Source organism: Oncorhynchus nerka, linkage group LG15 (assembly GCF_034236695.1).
Source record: "Oncorhynchus nerka isolate Pitt River linkage group LG15, Oner_Uvic_2.0, whole genome shotgun sequence".
Lineage (NCBI taxonomy): Eukaryota > Metazoa > Chordata > Actinopteri > Salmoniformes > Salmonidae > Oncorhynchus > Oncorhynchus nerka.
In genome coordinates this window covers 12,665,499-12,682,869 of record NC_088410.1, presented here as the reverse complement: position 1 = coordinate 12,682,869, position 17,371 = coordinate 12,665,499, and the positions used below count along the sequence as shown (strand labels likewise).

At 45.5% G+C, this 17,371-nt stretch overlaps 1 long non-coding RNA gene across 1 annotated transcript; it reads right to left on the bottom strand.

The window, feature by feature from the left end:
• Positions 1-3,994: 3,994 nt before the first annotated feature.
• Positions 3,995-7,872, bottom strand: LOC135560030 (uncharacterized). Its single transcript, XR_010458646.1, has 2 exons — positions 7,530-7,872; positions 3,995-6,518 (listed from the first exon to the last, which is right to left on the bottom strand). It is a non-coding gene; the product is annotated as an uncharacterized LOC135560030 (long non-coding RNA).
• Between the last annotated feature and the right edge of the window lie 9,499 nt (positions 7,873-17,371).

Genomic DNA, 17,371 nt, shown 5'->3' with positions numbered 1-17,371 from the left:
AACAAGTAGTTCCAGTAGTTAGCTACACGGCAGAACAAGTAGTTCCAGTAGTTAGCTACACAGCTACATGGCAGAACAAGTAGTTCCAGTAGTTAGCTACATGGCGGAACAAGTAGTTCCAGTAGTTAGCTACATGGCAGAACAAGTAGTTCCAGTAGTTAGCTACATGGCAGAACAAGTAGTTCCGGTAGTTAGCTACACGGCAGAACAAGTAGTTCCGGTAGTTAGCTACACGGCAGAACAAGTAGTTCCGGTAGTTAGCTACACGGCAGAACAAGTAGTTCCGGTAGTTAGCTACACGGCAGAACAAGTAGTTCCGGTAGTTAGCTACACGGCAGAACAAGTAGTTCCGGTAGTTAGCTACACGGCAGAACAAGTAGTTCCAGTAGTTAGCTACACAGCGGTTTGATTCCATTCTGCTGATTCCGCTCCAGTCATAACAACGAGCCTGTCCTCCCCAATTAAGGTGCCACTAACCTCCCCAACACTGCTTATATCACAGACACATGTAATAACACAAGGCAGGTATGGAAGCACACAGACAGACTAGTGTGTATTTAATACCACAGACAGGTATGGAAACAGAGACAGACTAGTGTGTATTTAATACCACAGACAGGTATGGAAACAGAGACAGACTAGTGTGTATTTAATACCACAGACAGGTATGGAAACACACAGACAGACTAGTGTGTATTTAATACCACAGACAGGTATGGAAGCACACAGACAGACTAGTGTGTATTTAATACCACAGACAGGTATGGAAGCACAGAGACAGACTAGTGTGTATTTAATACCACAGACAGGTATGGAAGCACACAGACAGACTAGTGTGTATTTAATACCAAAGACAGGTATGGAAACAGAGACAGACTAGTGTGTATTTAATACCACAGACAGGTATGGAAGCAGAGACAGACTAGTGTGTATTTAATACCAAAGACCGGTATGGAAGCACACAGACAGACTAGTGTGTATTTAATACCAAAGACAGGTATGGAAGCAGAGACAGACTAGTGTGTATTTAATACCACAGACAGGTATAGAAGCAGAGACAGACTAGTGTGTATTTAATACCACAGACAGACTAGTGTGTATTTAATACCACAGACAGGTATAGAAGCACAGAGACAGACTAGTGTGTATTTAATACCACAGACAGGTATGGAAACAGAGACAGACTAGTGTGTATCTAATACCACAGACAGGTATGGAAGCACAGAGACAGACTAGTGTGTATTTAATACCACAGACAGGTATGGAAGCACAGAGACAGACTAGCACTTTCCCCTCTCCCTTGATCTACTTCAGCCACACACTCATAGTATTTACACAAGACTTTACACTACACTGTACATACACACATTCTCACATTCAATAACTGTCAGGTAAGTCACGCAACCACATTCTCTCGCTCTCTCTCCAGCAGCCTCACCTGAACCTCTCGCTCCAGCAGCCTCACCTCAACCACTCTCTCGCTCTCTCTCCAGCAGCCTCACCTCAACCACTCTCGCTCTCTCTCCAGCAGCCTCACCTCAACCACTCTCGCTCTCTCTCCAGCAGCCTCACCTCAACCACTCTCGCTCTCTCTCCAGCAGCCTCACCTCAACCACTCTCTCGCTCTCTCTCCAGCAGCCTCACCTCAACCACTCTAGCTCTCTCTCCAGCAGCCTCACCTCAACCACTCTCTCGCTCTCTCTCCAGCAGCCTCACCTCAACCACTCTCTCGCTCTCTCTCCAGCAGCCTCACCTCAACCACTCTCTCGCTCTCTCTCCAGCAGCCTCACCTCCACCACACTCTCTCTCCAGCAGCCTCACCTCAACCACACCCTCTGCTGGTTACCACCGGAACTGCAGGGTGAATATCCATTAAACGGAACCACGGAAGGCTCTTTGGACGAGCAATGTCAGCACGGCATAGACTAAGATACAGTACAATAGAATAGAGTGCAAAACATGTCAACCTTATTAAAGTGACTCGTGTCACATTATTCAAACGGCCAGTGATTTCAAGTCTATAACGGCTGCATCACATCCAGCTGTGATTGGGAGTCCCATAGGGACTCCCGTCGCACAATTGGCCCAGTGTCGTCCGGGTTTGGCCGAGGTAGGCCGTCATTGTAAATAAGAATTTGTTCTTCACAGACTTACCTAGTTCTTTTCTTTATTTAACTGTGTATATACTATGTCTATGTATATATATACTATGTATATTTAACTGTGTATATAGTGCAGCAGCCTCTCTGTGTTAGTGACGGCTATTTAACAGTCTGATGGCTTTGAGATAAAAGCTGTTTTTCAGTCTCTTGGTCCCAGCTTTGATGCACCTGTACTGACCTCGCCTTCTGGATGATAGCTGGGTGATGATCTTTTTGGCCTTTCTGTGACATCGGGTTCCGTAGGTGTCCTGGAGGGCAGGTAGTTTGCCCCCGGTAAATGAGTTGGGCAGACCTCACTACCCTCTGGAGAGCCCTGCGGTTGTGGGCGGTGCGGTTGCCGTACCAGGCGGTGATACAGCCCGACAGGATGCTCTCGATTGTGCATTGGAAAATGTGTGTGAGGGTCTTAGGGGCCCGAGATAAATTCCATCAGCCTCCTGAGGTTGAAGAGGCACTGTTGCGCCTTCTTCACCACACTGTCTGTGTGGGCGGACCATTTAAGTTTGTCAGTGATGTGCACTCAGAGGAACTTAAAGCTTTTCACCTTCTCCACTGTGGTCCCGTCGATGTGGATAGGGGGCGTGGCTCCCTCTGCTGTTTCCTGAAGTCCACGATCAGCTCCTTTGTTTTGTTGATGTTGAGTGAGAGATTATTTTCCTGGCCGCACACACCCAGGGCCCTCACCTCCTCCCTGCAGACCGTCTCGTCATCGTTGGTAATCAGGCCCTCACCTCCTCCCTGCAGACCGTCTCGTCATCGTTGGTAATCAGGCCCTCACCTCCTCCCTGCAGACCGTCTCGTCATCGTTGGTAATCAGGCCCTCACCTCCTCGCTGCAGACCGTCTCGTCATCGTTGGTAATCAGGCCCTCACCTCCCTCCGTCTGCAATCACCCTCACCTCCTCCCTGCAGACTGTCGTTGGTAATCAGGCCCTCACCTCCTCCCTGCAGACCGTCTCGTCATCGTTGGTAATCAGGCCCTCACCTCCTCCCTGCAGACCGTCTCGTCATCGTTGGTAATCAGGCCCTCACCTCCTCCCTGCAGACAGTCTCGTCATCGTTGGTAATCAGGCCCTCACCTCCTCCCTGCAGACCGTCTCGTCATCGTTGGTAATCAGGCCCTCACCTCCTCCCTGCAGACTGTCTCGTCATCGTTGGTAATCAGGCCCTCACCTCCTCCCTGCAGACTGTCTCGTCATCGTTGGTAATCAGGCCCTCACCTCCTCCCTGCAGACTGTCTCGTCATCGTTGGTAATCAGGCCCACTACTGTTGTGTCGTCTGCAAACCTGATGATTGAGTTGAAGGCGTGCTTGGCCACGCAGTCGTGGGTGAACAGGGAGAACAGGAGGGGGGCTGAGCACACTTGTAGGACCCCAGTGTTAAAGTCAGTGAAGTGGCGGTGTTGTTTCCTACCTCTTAAGTCACGTTTCCATTTGGGATACGTCCCAAGTGGAACTCTACTCCCTATATAGTGCACTAGCTTTGACCAGATCCCTATGGGCCCTGGACTCAAGTAGTGCACTATGAAGGGAATAGACAAAATAACCTTTGACCTCTTAACAAAACACACAGCCTCTGCTGTGTACCACCAGAACTGCAGGGTAAATACCTATTATACTGAACCTCATTATAGGGCTCTCTCAAGTCACATTTCCTCGATTCCTCACATCCTATGTCCTCACCTCCTTCTCAACTGTATTGAAGGAGAAGGTCCAAGGTCACCTCTCCTCAGACCTCCTCCTCCAATGGGAAAGCTGGTAACAAGGCAATTGTTTGTGTGGACCCAGGCATGTCCCACTCAGTGACTCCAGCCAACCAAACACAACACAGTGTCATTTTTTATATCATTTTAATACTTTTCTTTAAAAAAGAAGAAGATGTTTTACTCCATAATCAGAACAGAATGTATCCATCGACCTTAACACCTCACTCATCAACAAACCAACCGGTGATTCAAAACAAAACAATGACAAGAAACAAAACAAAAACAAACAACCATCAAATATGAAAAGAAAGGCTAAATGAAATAAAAAAACATCCCAAAAAGAATACAGGGGTTTGATGTATATCTGGACATGACAACACCACAGGCCACGCAGCCAGAACACTTAGAGCTATGGCACATGACAACAACCCCGACTGTTACCACGGAAACTAAAAACAGAGCAGAAAAATGTAACCAGAAAACAGGAAGGGAATAACAAGTCAATAAAAGCTATGATACAGATGGTAGAGGAAGAAGATGATGACAGGAGAGAGAGATTAACAGATGGACATGAATATAAAAAAGAAAATGAGTAAGAAGCTAAAGAAGAAAAGAGAGGAAGTGTAGTAGCAGGTGGATGTAGCTACAGAACAGTAGAACAAAGTTAAGTAGTTACAGGCCAGTGCCTCAAAAGAGTGATTTTCCTGTGTTTATATATCTATTTCCACACTATAAGGCTGGAATAATACTGTTCAATTGTGAAAATGATGATAATACCATTTTAGTGTAGGAGCTGTTTGAAAAGAAAATCAGCCTGTTTTGCTGGGTGGAGTTTTGGCCTGCCTGGAGTTGATCGACCAATAAGAAAGAGTTCCAAATCTCTCTGCCATTAACAGCTACTTTTCAGTTTCCACCTCCCCACTCAGACCACTCCCAGACAGTCCTAGCAAAATTCTTGCTTGAGAAATTGCTCTTTGCTAAGAATCTATTTTTTGTTTATTTTGGGCCATTTCAACTGAAAACAAATCACAGTAACGTACCTAATTATTACCCAGAAATGATTTGATATTTAAATAAAAACAGAGGCCTTTAAAACTCTTGAATATCTGAACTTGATACAGAGAAAAACAGGATGAGAGAAAGGAGGTTATGAACAAGACAAACTATTTTTTTATAGCATCATAAAAAAGTTGTTTTTCTTACAGTCACTTCTCTAAAAAACCAAAAGGGAATTGAGCACAAGGCAGATAAGTCATTCTCCCTCCCAACAACATCATCCAATTATTTTTAGGGACTTTTCATCGTATATAATATATATTTATGCATCTATTTATATATATATATATATGTATAATCTGTGGCGTGTGTTCATTTACAGGTCAGAGCTGTAAGGCAAGAGCCACATTCCAACACCTTTAAAATGTACCCCTCCCTCCCTTCCATCCTCTCTCTCCCTCCTTTCTTCACTCATCCTTCCTGCTTTCCCTCCTTTCTTCCCTCTCTCCCTCCTTTCTTCCCTCTCTCCCTCCTTTCTTCCCTCTCTCCCTCCTTTCTTCCCTCTCTCCCTCCTTTCTTCCCTCTCTCCCTCCTTTCTTGAAATAATCAATGAATCAGACACGACTGAAAAAAATGGAGTTCAAGCTTTTACACTTTCAACTTGTGTCAAGTCAGTGATGTCACAAAGACCAAGGAGAGTGAGAAGGAAGGAAGGGTGCCTCTTTATAGTGTTGGGGTGTGACCCCGGTGTTCATCCCGCTGTCCGGAGAGAAACTGAACCCATCTCAGGGGGATATGTCCCAAATGGCACTCTACTCCCTATATAGTGTACCACCTTTGATCAGATCCCCATGGGCCCTGGACACAAGTAGTGCACTATATGAAGGGAATAGGGTGTCCTTTTGGGACGCAAACATGATAACGCACACAGCCCGCTCACTTCTCCCTCCCTAACCTCTTCCCCAACCCCTCCCCAACCTCCTCCCCATCTCCTCCCCAACCCCTCACCCACCCCGCTTAAAACCCAACATCAGAAAACAGGGTGAGAAAAATAGTAGATTAAGAGAGAAATGAATCAAAGAGAAAGAAGTCTGTCCGTCCTCTCGTTCGCCCGCCCCTCCCTCCCTCCCTCTCTCTCACGTCAGAAGAACACAAGGTGATCATCATCTTCTTTCTACCATTAAACCCTCTTTTTTCCCCTCTTCTTTATTTTCAGGTAATAGTTATCAGTCCTCCCCTCCTCCCTCGGTTTCCTTTCAGAATACAAGAGGAGTTCAAATATCTGTTTATCGATAGGTGTCCGGTTTCACCGTTGCCCACGGCAACAACCAATCATCAACGATAAACGGGCAGTTAGACACAAAAAACGCATCTGAAATTGCAAAAAGAGGAAGTTGTACTCCCGGTCCCCACCGCTGGGGGGGCTCCACCTTATTACTGTACCTCACCTCAGTCTCCGTCAAGTCTCTGGAGCTCACATCCTGGTCTGAGGTCTCTAATCAAAGTGGGGGGTGTTGTGTGTGAAATCCCCGGTGGGATAAGGTAGAGTTCATTTGTCTCCCTCTCCTCCTTTCTCAATCTCTCTCTCAGAACAGGTTCTCTTCAAAGATGGCCATCAGGTCGCTCTGGAAGTTGATGTCAATGGTGTCCGCCATCTGTAGAGAGAGGGGGATGAGAGCGAGGGATGACAGAGAGAGAGAAAGGGGGATGAGAGAGAGAGAGAGAGGGGGGGATGAGAGAGAGAGAGAGGGGGGGATGAGAGAGAGAGAGAGGGGGATGAGAGAGAGAGAGAGAGAGGGGATGAGAGAGAGAGAGGGGGGATGAGAGAGAGGGGGGATGAGAGAGAGAGGGGGGATGAGAGAGAGAGGGGGATGAGAGAGAGAGGGGGTGATGAGAGAGAGGGGGGGGGGAGAGAGAGGGGGGATGAGAGAGAGAGGGGGGATGAGAGAGAGAGGGGGATGAGAGAGAGAGGGGGATGAGAGAGAGAGGGGGATGAGAGAGAGAGGGGGGATGAGAGAGAGAGGGGGATGAGAGAGAGAGGGGGATGAGAGGGGATGAGGGGGATGAGAGAGGGGGGGATGAGAGAGAGAGGGGGATGAGAGAGGGGGATGAGAGAGAGAGGGGGATGAGAGAGAGAGGGGGGGATGAGAGAGAGAGGCATTAGATGCAGTGTAAATCTTTCCCATCTACACCTCTCCTCTGTATTATCGCACTATAACTGCAGAATATACATATATTAACTAGTATCTTTATGATGATTACCACCTCTCTCCTCTACTAGTATATCATGTTAGTATTATAGTATAATAACTGCTATAAAGTATTACCACCTCTCTGCTATACTAGTATATCATGTTAGTATTACAGTAGAATAACTGCTATAAAGTATTACCACCTCTCTGCTATACTAGTATATCATGTTAGTATTACAGTAGAATAACTGCTATAAAGTATTACCACCTCTCTGCTATACTAGTATATCATGTTAGTATTACAGTAGAATAACTGCTATAAAGTATTACCACCCCTCTCCTCCTCTCCTGCTATACTAGTATATCATGTTAGTATTATAGTAGTATAACTGCTATAAAGTATTACCACCCCTCTCCTACTATACTAGTATATCATGTTAGTATTATAGTAGTATAACTGCTATAAAGTATTACCGCCTCTCTCCTCCTCCTCCTCTCCTGCTATCCTAGTATATCATCTTAGTATTACAGTAGTATAACTGCTATAAAGTATTACCACCCCTCTCCTACTATACTAGTATATCATGTTAGTATTACAGTAGAATAACTGCAATAAAGTATTACCACCCCTCTCCTACTATACTAGTATATCATCTTAGTATTACAGTAGTATAACTGCTATAAAGTATTACCACCTCTCTCCTGCTATACTAGTATATCATGTTAGTATTATAGTAGTATAACCGCTATAAAGTATTACCACCCCTCTCCTACTATACTAGTATATCATGTTAGTATTACAGTAGTATAACTGCTATAAAGTATTACCGCCTCTCTCCTCCTCCTTTCCTGCTCGCGGCGTCTTGCCAGCTCCCTCTGCTGGTCCATGGCATTCTGTGCTGCGGCCGAGGGTGGGGGTGTGGCCTGTTCCGTGGGAGGGGCCTGTGGGGAGACGGCGGGAGGGGTTGAGGCAGGGGGCGTGGGGGCTTGAGGCGAAAGTTGCTCCTGGCGACGGCGAGAGTCCTGGACACGCACCCTCCCCTGCTGTTCCACAGAGTCCTCGTCGTCACGGCTACTGGAGAAGAGAAAGCGTGTGTCAGAGGGGGAGGAGCTTAGCTGGGGTGCAAGAATGAGCTTACTTCTCCCTCTATCCCTCCATCCATCCTGCCCTTTTTTCTCACAATAGTTTCTACCTCGGCTGAGAGGTCTTCTCCCTCTCCTCCATCTCTCTCTTCCCTTCTCACCATAGTTTCTACCTCGGCTGAGAGGTCTTCTCCCTCTCCTCCATCTCTCTCTTCCCTTCTCACCATAGTTTCTACCTCGGCTGAGAGGTCTCCTCCGTCTCCTCCCTTCTTACCATAGTTTCTACCTCGGCTGAGAGGTCTTCTCCCTCTCCTCCATCTCTCTCTTCCCTTCTTACCATAGTTTCTACCTCGGCTGATAGGTCTTCTCCCTCTCCTCCATCTCGCTATTCCCTTCTCACCATAGTTTCTACCTCGGCTGAGAGGTCTTCTCCCTCTCCTCCATCTCTCTATTCCCTTCTTACCATAGTTTCTACCTCGGCTGAGAGGTCTTCTCCCTCTCCTCCATCTCGCTCTTCCCTTCTTACCATAGTTTCTCCTGCTCGGCCTGTGATTTCAGTTCTCTCTCTCTCCTCCACTATCTCTCTGCCCTTTCCCTCCCTCCATCGTACCGTAGTTTCTCCTGCTCTCTCCTGGCCTGCTCGGCCTGTGCTTTTAGCTGTTTCTCTCTCTCCTTCTCTCGGGCGGCGCGACGGAACTGTTCGAAGCTGTCGCTAGAGGAGCGGACAGCGGAGGTGGGGGTGGACTGAGAACGCTGGGCCAAGCTGGCCCAGGAACCCATGTTCTTTAACTTCACATCCTGGGAGGGAGAAAGTGGGAGGGGGAAGAGAGTGTAGTGGGAGGGGGAAGAGAGTGTAGTGGGAGGGGGGAAGAGAGTGTAGGGGAGGGAGGAAGAGAGTGTAGTGGGAGGGGAGGGAGAAAGTGAGAGGGGAGGGAGAAAGTGAGAGGGGAGGGAGAAAGAGGGAGGGGGAAGAGAGTGTAGTGGGAGGGGGAAGAGAGTGTAGTGGGAGGGGGAAGAGAGTGTAGTGGGAGGGGAAGAGAGTGTAGTGGGAGGGGGAAGAGAGTGTAGTGGCAGGGGAGGGAGAAAGTGAGAGGGGAGGGAGAAAGTGAGAGGGGAGGGAGAAAGAGGGAGGGGGAAGAGAGTGTAGTGGGAGGTGAGGGAGAAAGTGGGAGGGAAGAGAGTGTAGTGGGAGGGGGAAGAGAGTGTAGTGGGAGGGGGAAGAGAGTGTAGTGGGAGGGGGAGAGAGTGTAGTGGGAGGGGGAGAGAGTGAGTGGGAGGGGGAAGAGAGTGTAGGGGAGGGGGAAGAGAGTGTAGTGGGAGGGGGAAGAGAGTGTAGTGGGAGGGGGAAGAGAGTGTAGTGGGAGGGGGAAGAGAGTGTAGTGGGAGGGGGAAGAGAGTGTAGTGGGAGGGGGAAGAGAGTGTAGTGGGAGGGGGAAGAGAGTGTAGTGGGAGGGGGAAGAGAGTGCGACAGACATTTCGTTAACACCCACTTTTTAAAAGACATTTCACCTCCATCATTTTAATAACAATAACACCTTGCAGGAATAAAAAAAAATGTACAACTAAATCTATTTTATTTATGGAAGTGGAATTTCACAGGAAGGGTCCCAGACTCTTTTTGTGTGATTCCACATGCTTTTGAGAAACTTACACCAACCAGCAAATCATGTTTTTGAGAAACCTGAGCAAATCACTTCCTCATCCTCGTTTTGTAGTATGGGAGCTCTGATAAACATGAACAAAGGCTCCAAAAACACCCAAATAGGAAACAGATCACTTCCTCATCCTCGTTGTGATAGTATATGGGGGGTCCCAAAAAACCCACAAACAAAGGCTCCAAAAACACCCAAACATGTCCTTTAATAAAAGGACAAAGCTCTCAGTATTGTAATGCAGGTCTGTAGATATATACATGATGTTGTGTCATTCTCAACTTCAGCCACAACTCTGTATTCCATTTGGTTGAACTCAAACAATTTTATGCACGTGCATATTGGCGTGCATGGGTGTACTTCCTCGTTCCCAAATCCTACTGTGTGCATGTAGGCTAAATTAGGGTGGAGGTGCTACCGACATGGGTAAGGTACAGCTTTCCTTACAATGTTTTATTTAGGCTAAATGGGGGAGGTGCTCCAAAAGGTACAGCTTTCCTTACAATGTTTTATTTAGGCTAAATGAGGGGGGAGGTGCTACCGACATGGGTAAGGTACAGCTTTCCTTACAATGTTTTATTTAGGCTAAATGGGGGGAGGTGCTGACATGGGTAAGGTACAGCTTCCTTACAATGTTTTATTTAGGCTAAAAGGGGGTGCTACAACATGGGTAAGGTACAGCTTTCACAATGTTTAATTTAGGCTAAATGGGGGTGAAGGTGCTCACACATGGGTAAGGTACAGCTTTCAGCTTTCCTTACAATGTTTTATTTAGGCTAAATGGGGGGTGCTACCGACATGGGTAAGGTACAGCTTTCCTTACAATGTTTTATTTAGGCTAAATGGGGGGGTGCTACCGACATGGGTGGTGCTTTCCTTACAATGTTTTATTTAGGCTAAATGGGGGTGGGGTGGGTACTACCGACATGGGTAAGGTACAGCTTTCCTTACAATGTTTTATTTAGGCTAAATGGGGGGGTACAGCTTTCCTTACAATGTTTTATTTAGGGCTAAATGGGGGGGGGGGGGGAGTGCTACCGACATGGGTAAGGTACAGCTTTCCTTATGATGTCAGTAACTCACCAGAAAACAGACGAGAAAGGAAACGACGAACCAAAGTAGTTTTAGTTGTTCGGTTTGCTGAATATTGCTGAAAATGGTTCACAGATGTGCAAAATCCCCAAAAAACACAGGAACGCAAGAAAAAAAACCATAGTAATATAACTTTTCAGAGGCAACAATCATTTGAGAAACCAAGGCTGTCGAGTCTGCCGATGAGGATGTGGTGATTGACAGAGTCGAAAGCCTTGGCCAGATCAATGAATACGGCTACACAGTAATGTCTCTTTTCGATGGCGGTTATGATATCGTTTAGGACCTTGAGCGTGGCTGAGGTGCACCCATGACCAGCTCTGAAACCAGATTGCATAGCGGAGAAGGTATGGTGAGATTCGAAATGGTCGGTAATCTGTTTGTTGACTTGGCTTTCGAAGACCTTAGAAAGGCATGGTAGGATAGATATAGGTCTGTTGCAGTTTGGGTCAAGAGTGTCCCCCCCTTTGAAGAGGGGGATGACCGCAGCTGCTTTCCAATCATTGGGAATCTCAGACGACACGAAAGAGAGGTTGAACAGGCTAGTAATAGGGGTGGCAACAATTTTGGCAGATAATTTTAGAAAGAAAGGGTCCAGATTGTCTAGCCCGGCTGATTTGTAGGGGTCCAGATTTGATATCTAATGAGGCTTTGGCTAGTTGTTCTGTACAGACGCATAAACACTCCCGTCTACAGACTTCCTGTGGATGACTGATATCTAATGAGGCTTTGGCTAGTTGTTCTGTACAGATGCATAAACACTCCCGTCTACAGACTTCCTGTGGATGACTGATATCTAATGAGGCTTTGGCTAGATGCATAAACACTAACTTCCTGTTTGGCTTTGTTTCTGTACAGATGCATAAACACTCCCGTCTACAGACTTCCTGTGGATGACTAATATCTAATGAGGCTTTGGCTAGTTGTTCTGTACAGATGCATAAACACTCCCGTCTACAGACTTCCTGTGGATGACTGATATCTAATGAGGCTTTGGCTATCTAATGAGGCTTTGGCTAGTTGTTCTGTACAGATGCATAAACACTCCCGTCTACAGACTTCCTGTGGATGACTGATATCTAATGAGGCTTCGGCTAGTTGTTCTGTACAGACGCATAAACACTCCCGTCTACAGACTTCCTGTGGATGACTGATATCTAATGAGGCTTTGGCTAGTTGTTCTGTACAGACGCATAAACACTCCCGTCTACAGACTTCGCACGTTGAATCTACTGGTCTGCAGGGAGCGTTTTTCTGATGATGAGTAAAACCACCACAGAGAAGAAAAGTCATCGCTGTAAGACGAGAGAGGAAGAGAGAGGCGTTTGCTATTGTTCTGTAAAATCAGGACATTATGTTCAAATTGACCTAAACTGGTTTTGAGAAGCCATTTCACAGCCACCACCCAAATGGTCATCTCAAAACCAGTTTAGGCCATATGTCTTGATTTACAGAATAATAGCAAACCACTCAAAGCAAAATGGGGCACACATTATTCACAGGAGACTGCCGGAGTTGGGTCAGTAACCTTGATTTACAGAACAATGATGCTTAACGGCCCATCTCAGGGTCCCAGGCTCCAACGGTGATTGGGGCCAAGACAACAATGTCTTATCTGTGGAGCATTCTAGAAGGACTGGGCTGATCGAGAGAGCTGAACTTTAATTGGGAGTGAAAGATTGCCTATTGTCAAGATTGAAGCAGTGTCTGTTACACCAGTACCCCCAACAGCACACATGGTTGTTGTTGCCACAGACAAACTCACCTGATTCAACTCATTGATTCAACTCATTGATTCAACTCATTGATTCAACTCATTTGATTCAACTCATTTGATTCAACTCATTTGATTCAACTCACCTGATTCAACTCATTGAGGGCCTGGTGATTAAATGAGAAGTTAAATCAGGTGTGCTTGTCCAGGGTTACAATAGAAATGTGTACTGTTGGGGGTTGTTGAGGACTGGAGTTGGGAAACACAGGCTTACACACACACACACACACACACACACACACACACACACACACACACACACACACACACACACACACCTCTAATGCACCACACCCTGCAATAACAACTATGTACCTACTGTACGCTTGATTATATATTTTACTATTTAAATCCATCCACTTTATCCTCCCATAGTCCATGTTACTGTCAATATGTATCCTCCCATAGTCCATGTTACTGTCAATATGTATCCTCCCATAGTCCATGTTACTGTCAATATGTATCCTCCCATAGTCCATGTTACTGTCAATATGTATCCTCCCATAGTCCATGTTACTGTCAATATGTATCCTCCCATAGTCCATGTTACTGTCAATATGTATCCTCCCATAGTCCATGTTACTGTCAATATGTATCCTCCCATCTACCATGTAGTCCATGTTACTGTCAATATGTATCCTCCCATCTACCATGTAGTCCATGTTACTGTCAATATGTATCCTCCCATCTACCATGTAGTCCATGTTACTGTCAATATGTATCCTCCCATCTACCATGTAGTCCATGACACTGTCAATATGTATCCTCCCATCTACCATGTAGTCCATGTTACTGTCAATATGTATCCTCCCATCCACCATGTAGTCCATGCTACTATCAATATGTATCCTCCCATCTACCATGTAGTCCATGCTACTATCAATATGTATCCTCCCATCTACCATGTAGTCCATGCTACTGTCAATATGTATCCTCCCATCTACCATGTAGTCCATGTTACTGTCAATATGTATCCTCCCATCCACCATGTAGTCCATGCTACTATCAATATGTATCCTCCCATCTACCATGTAGTCCATGCTACTATCAATATGTATCCTCCCATCTACCATGTAGTCCATGCTACTGTCAATATGTATCCTCCCATCTACCATTTAGTCCATGATACTGTCAATATGTATCCTCCCATCTACCATTTAGTCCATGTACCGTCAATATGTATCCTCCCATCTACCATTTAGTCCATGATACTGAACTGATACTGTGTGTTTACAGCAGACACCTTATTGTAGATTAGTAACCCCCAGCTGTGTGTTTATAGCAGACACCTTATTGTAGATTAGTAACCCCCAGCTGTGTGTTTACAGCAGACACCTTATTGTAGATTATGTAACCCCCAGCTGTGTCCATGTTTAATATGCAGACACCTTATTGTAGATTAGTAACCCCCAGCTGTGTGTTTACTAGCAGACACCTTATTGTAGATTAGTAACCCCCATCTAGCTGTGTGTTTATAGCAGACACCTTATTGTAGATTAGTAACCCCCAGCTGTGTGTTTATAGCAGACACCTTATTGTAGATTAGTAACCCCCAGCTGTGTGTTTATAGCAGACACCTTATTGTAGATTAGTAACCCCCAGCTGTGTGTTTATAGCAGACACCTTATTGTAGATTAGTAACCCCCAGCTGTGTGTTCACAGCAGACACCTTATTGTAGATTAGTAACCCCAGCTGTGTGTTTCCTCCAGACACCTTATTGTCCAGATTAATAACCCCCAGCTGTGTGTTTATAGCAGGCTGTCATGTATCACCCCATTATTGTACACCTTATTGTAGATTAGTAACCCCCAGCTGTGTGTTTATAGCAGACACCTTATTGTAGATTAGTAACCCCCAGCTGTGTGTTTATAGCAGACACCTTATTGTAGATTAGTAACCCCCAGCTGTGTGTTTATAGCAGACACCTTATTGTAGATTAGTAACCCCAGCTGTGTGTTCACAGCAGACACCTTATTGTAGATTAGTAACCCCCAGCTGTGTGTTTATAGCAGACACCTTATTGTAGATTAGTAACCCCCAGCTGTGTGTTTATAGCAGACACCTTATTGTAGATTAGTAACCCCAGCTGTGTGTTTATAGCAGACACCTTATTGTAGATTAGTAACCCCCAGCTGTGTGTTTATAGCAGACACCTTATTGTAGATTAGTAACCCCCAGCTGTGTGTTTACAGCAGACACCTTATTGTAGATTAGTAACCCCCAGCTGTGTGTTTATAGCAGACACCTTATTGTAGATTAGTAACCCCCAGCTGTGTGTTCACAGCAGACACCTTATTGTAGATTAGTAACCCCCAGCTGTGTGTTTACAGCAGACACCTTATTGTAGATTAGTAACCCCCAGCTGTGTGTTTATAGCAGACACCTTATTGTAGATTAGTAACCCCCAGCTGTGTGTTTATAGCAGACACCTTATTGTAGATTAGTAACCCCCAGCTGTGTGTTCACAGCAGACACCTTATTGTAGATTAGTAACCCCCAGCTGTGTGTTTAGACAGCAGACACACTTATTGTAGATTAGTAACCCCCAGCTGTGTGTTTACAGCAGACACCTTATTGTAGATTAGTAACCCCCAGCTGTGTGTTTATAGCAGACACCTTATTGTAGATTAGTAACCCCCAGCTGTGTGTTTATAGCAGACACCTTATTGTAGATTAGTAACCCCCAGCTGTGTGTTTATAGCAGACACCTTATTGTAGATTAGTAACCCCCAGCTGTGTGTTTATAGCAGACACCTTATTGTAGATTAGTAACCCCCAGCTGTGTGTTCACAGCAGACACCTTATTGTAGATTAGTAACCCCCAGCTGTGTGTTTACAGCAGACACCTTATTGTAGATTAGTAACCCCCATTATAGCAGACACCTTATTGTAGATTAGTAACCCCCAGCTGTGTGTTTATAGCAGACACCTTATTGTAGATTAGTAACCCCCAGCTGTGTGTTTACAGCAGACACCTTATTGTAGATTAGTAACCCCCAGCTGTGTGTTTACAGCAGACACCTTATTGTAGATTAGTAACCCCCAGCTGTGTGTTTACAGCAGACACCTTATTGTAGATTAGTAACCCCCAGCTGTGTGTTTACAGCAGACACCTTATTGTAGATTAGTAACCCCCCAGCTGTGTGTTTATAGCAGACACCTTATTGTAGATTAGTAACCCCCCAGCTGTGTGTTTACAGCAGACACCTTATTGTAGATTAGTAACCCCCAGCTGTGTGTTTACAGCAGACACCTTATTGTAGATTAGTAACCCCCAGCTGTGTGTTTACAGCAGACACCTTATTGTAGATTAGTAACCCCCAGCTGTGTGTTTATAGCAGACACCTTATTGTAGATTAGTAACCCCCAGCTGTGTGTTTACAGCAGACACCTTATTGTAGATTAGTAACCCCCAGCTGTGTGTTTACAGCAGACACCTTATTGTAGATTAGTAACCCCCAGCTGTGTGTTTATAGCAGACACCTTATTGTAGATTAGTAACCCCCAGCTGTGTGTTTACAGCAGACACCTTATTGTAGATTAGTAACCCCCAGCTGTGTGTTTATAGCAGACACCTTATTGTAGATTAGTAACCCCCAGCTGTGTGTTTATAGCAGACACCTTATTGTAGATTAGTAACCCCCAGCTGTGTGTTTATAGCAGACACCTTATTGTAGATTAGTAACCCCCAGCTGTGTGTTCACAGCAGACACCTTATTGTAGATTAGTAACCCCCAGCTGTGTGTTTACAGCAGACACCTTATTGTAGATTAGTAACCCCCAGCTGTGTGTTTATAGCAGACACCTTATTGTAGATTAGTAACCCCCAGCTGTGTGTTTACAGCAGACACCTTATTGTAGATTAGTAACCCCCAGCTGTGTGTTTACAGCAGACACCTTATTGTAGATTAGTAACCCCCAGCTGTGTGTTTACAGCAGACACCTTATTGTAGATTAGTAACCCCCAGCTGTGTGTTTACAGCAGACACCTTATTGTAGATTAGTAACCCCAGCTGTGTGTTTACAGCAGACACCTTATTGTAGATTAGTAACCCCCAGCTGTGTGTTTATAGCAGACACCTTATTGTAGATTAGTAACCCCCAGCTGTGTGTTTACAGCAGACACCTTATTGTAGATTAGTAACCCCAGCTGTGTGTTTATAGCAGACACCTTATTGTAGATTAGTAACCCCAGCTGTGTGTTTACAGCAGACACCTTATTGTAGATTAGTAACCCCCAGCTGTGTGTTTACAGCAGACACCTTATTGTAGATTAGTTAGTAACCCCAGCTGTGTGTTTACAGCAGACACCTTATTGTAGATTAGTAACCCCCAGCTGTGTGTTTATAGCAGACACCTTATTGTAGATTAGTAACCCCCAGCTGTGTGTTTACAGCAGACACCTTATTGTAGATTAGTAACCCCCAGCTGTGTGTTTACAGCAGACACCTTATTGTAGATTAGTAACCCCCAGCTGTGTGTTTACAGCAGACACCTTATTGTAGATTAGTAACCCCAGCTGTGTGTTTACAGCAGACACCTTATTGTAGATTAGTAACCCCAGCTGTGTGTTTACAGCAGACACCTTATTGTAGATTAGTAACCCCCAGCTGTGTGTTTATAGCAGACACCTTATTGTAGATTAGTAACCCCCAGCTGTGTGTTTACAGCAGACACCTTATTGTAGATTAGTAACCCCCAGCTGTATGTTTAC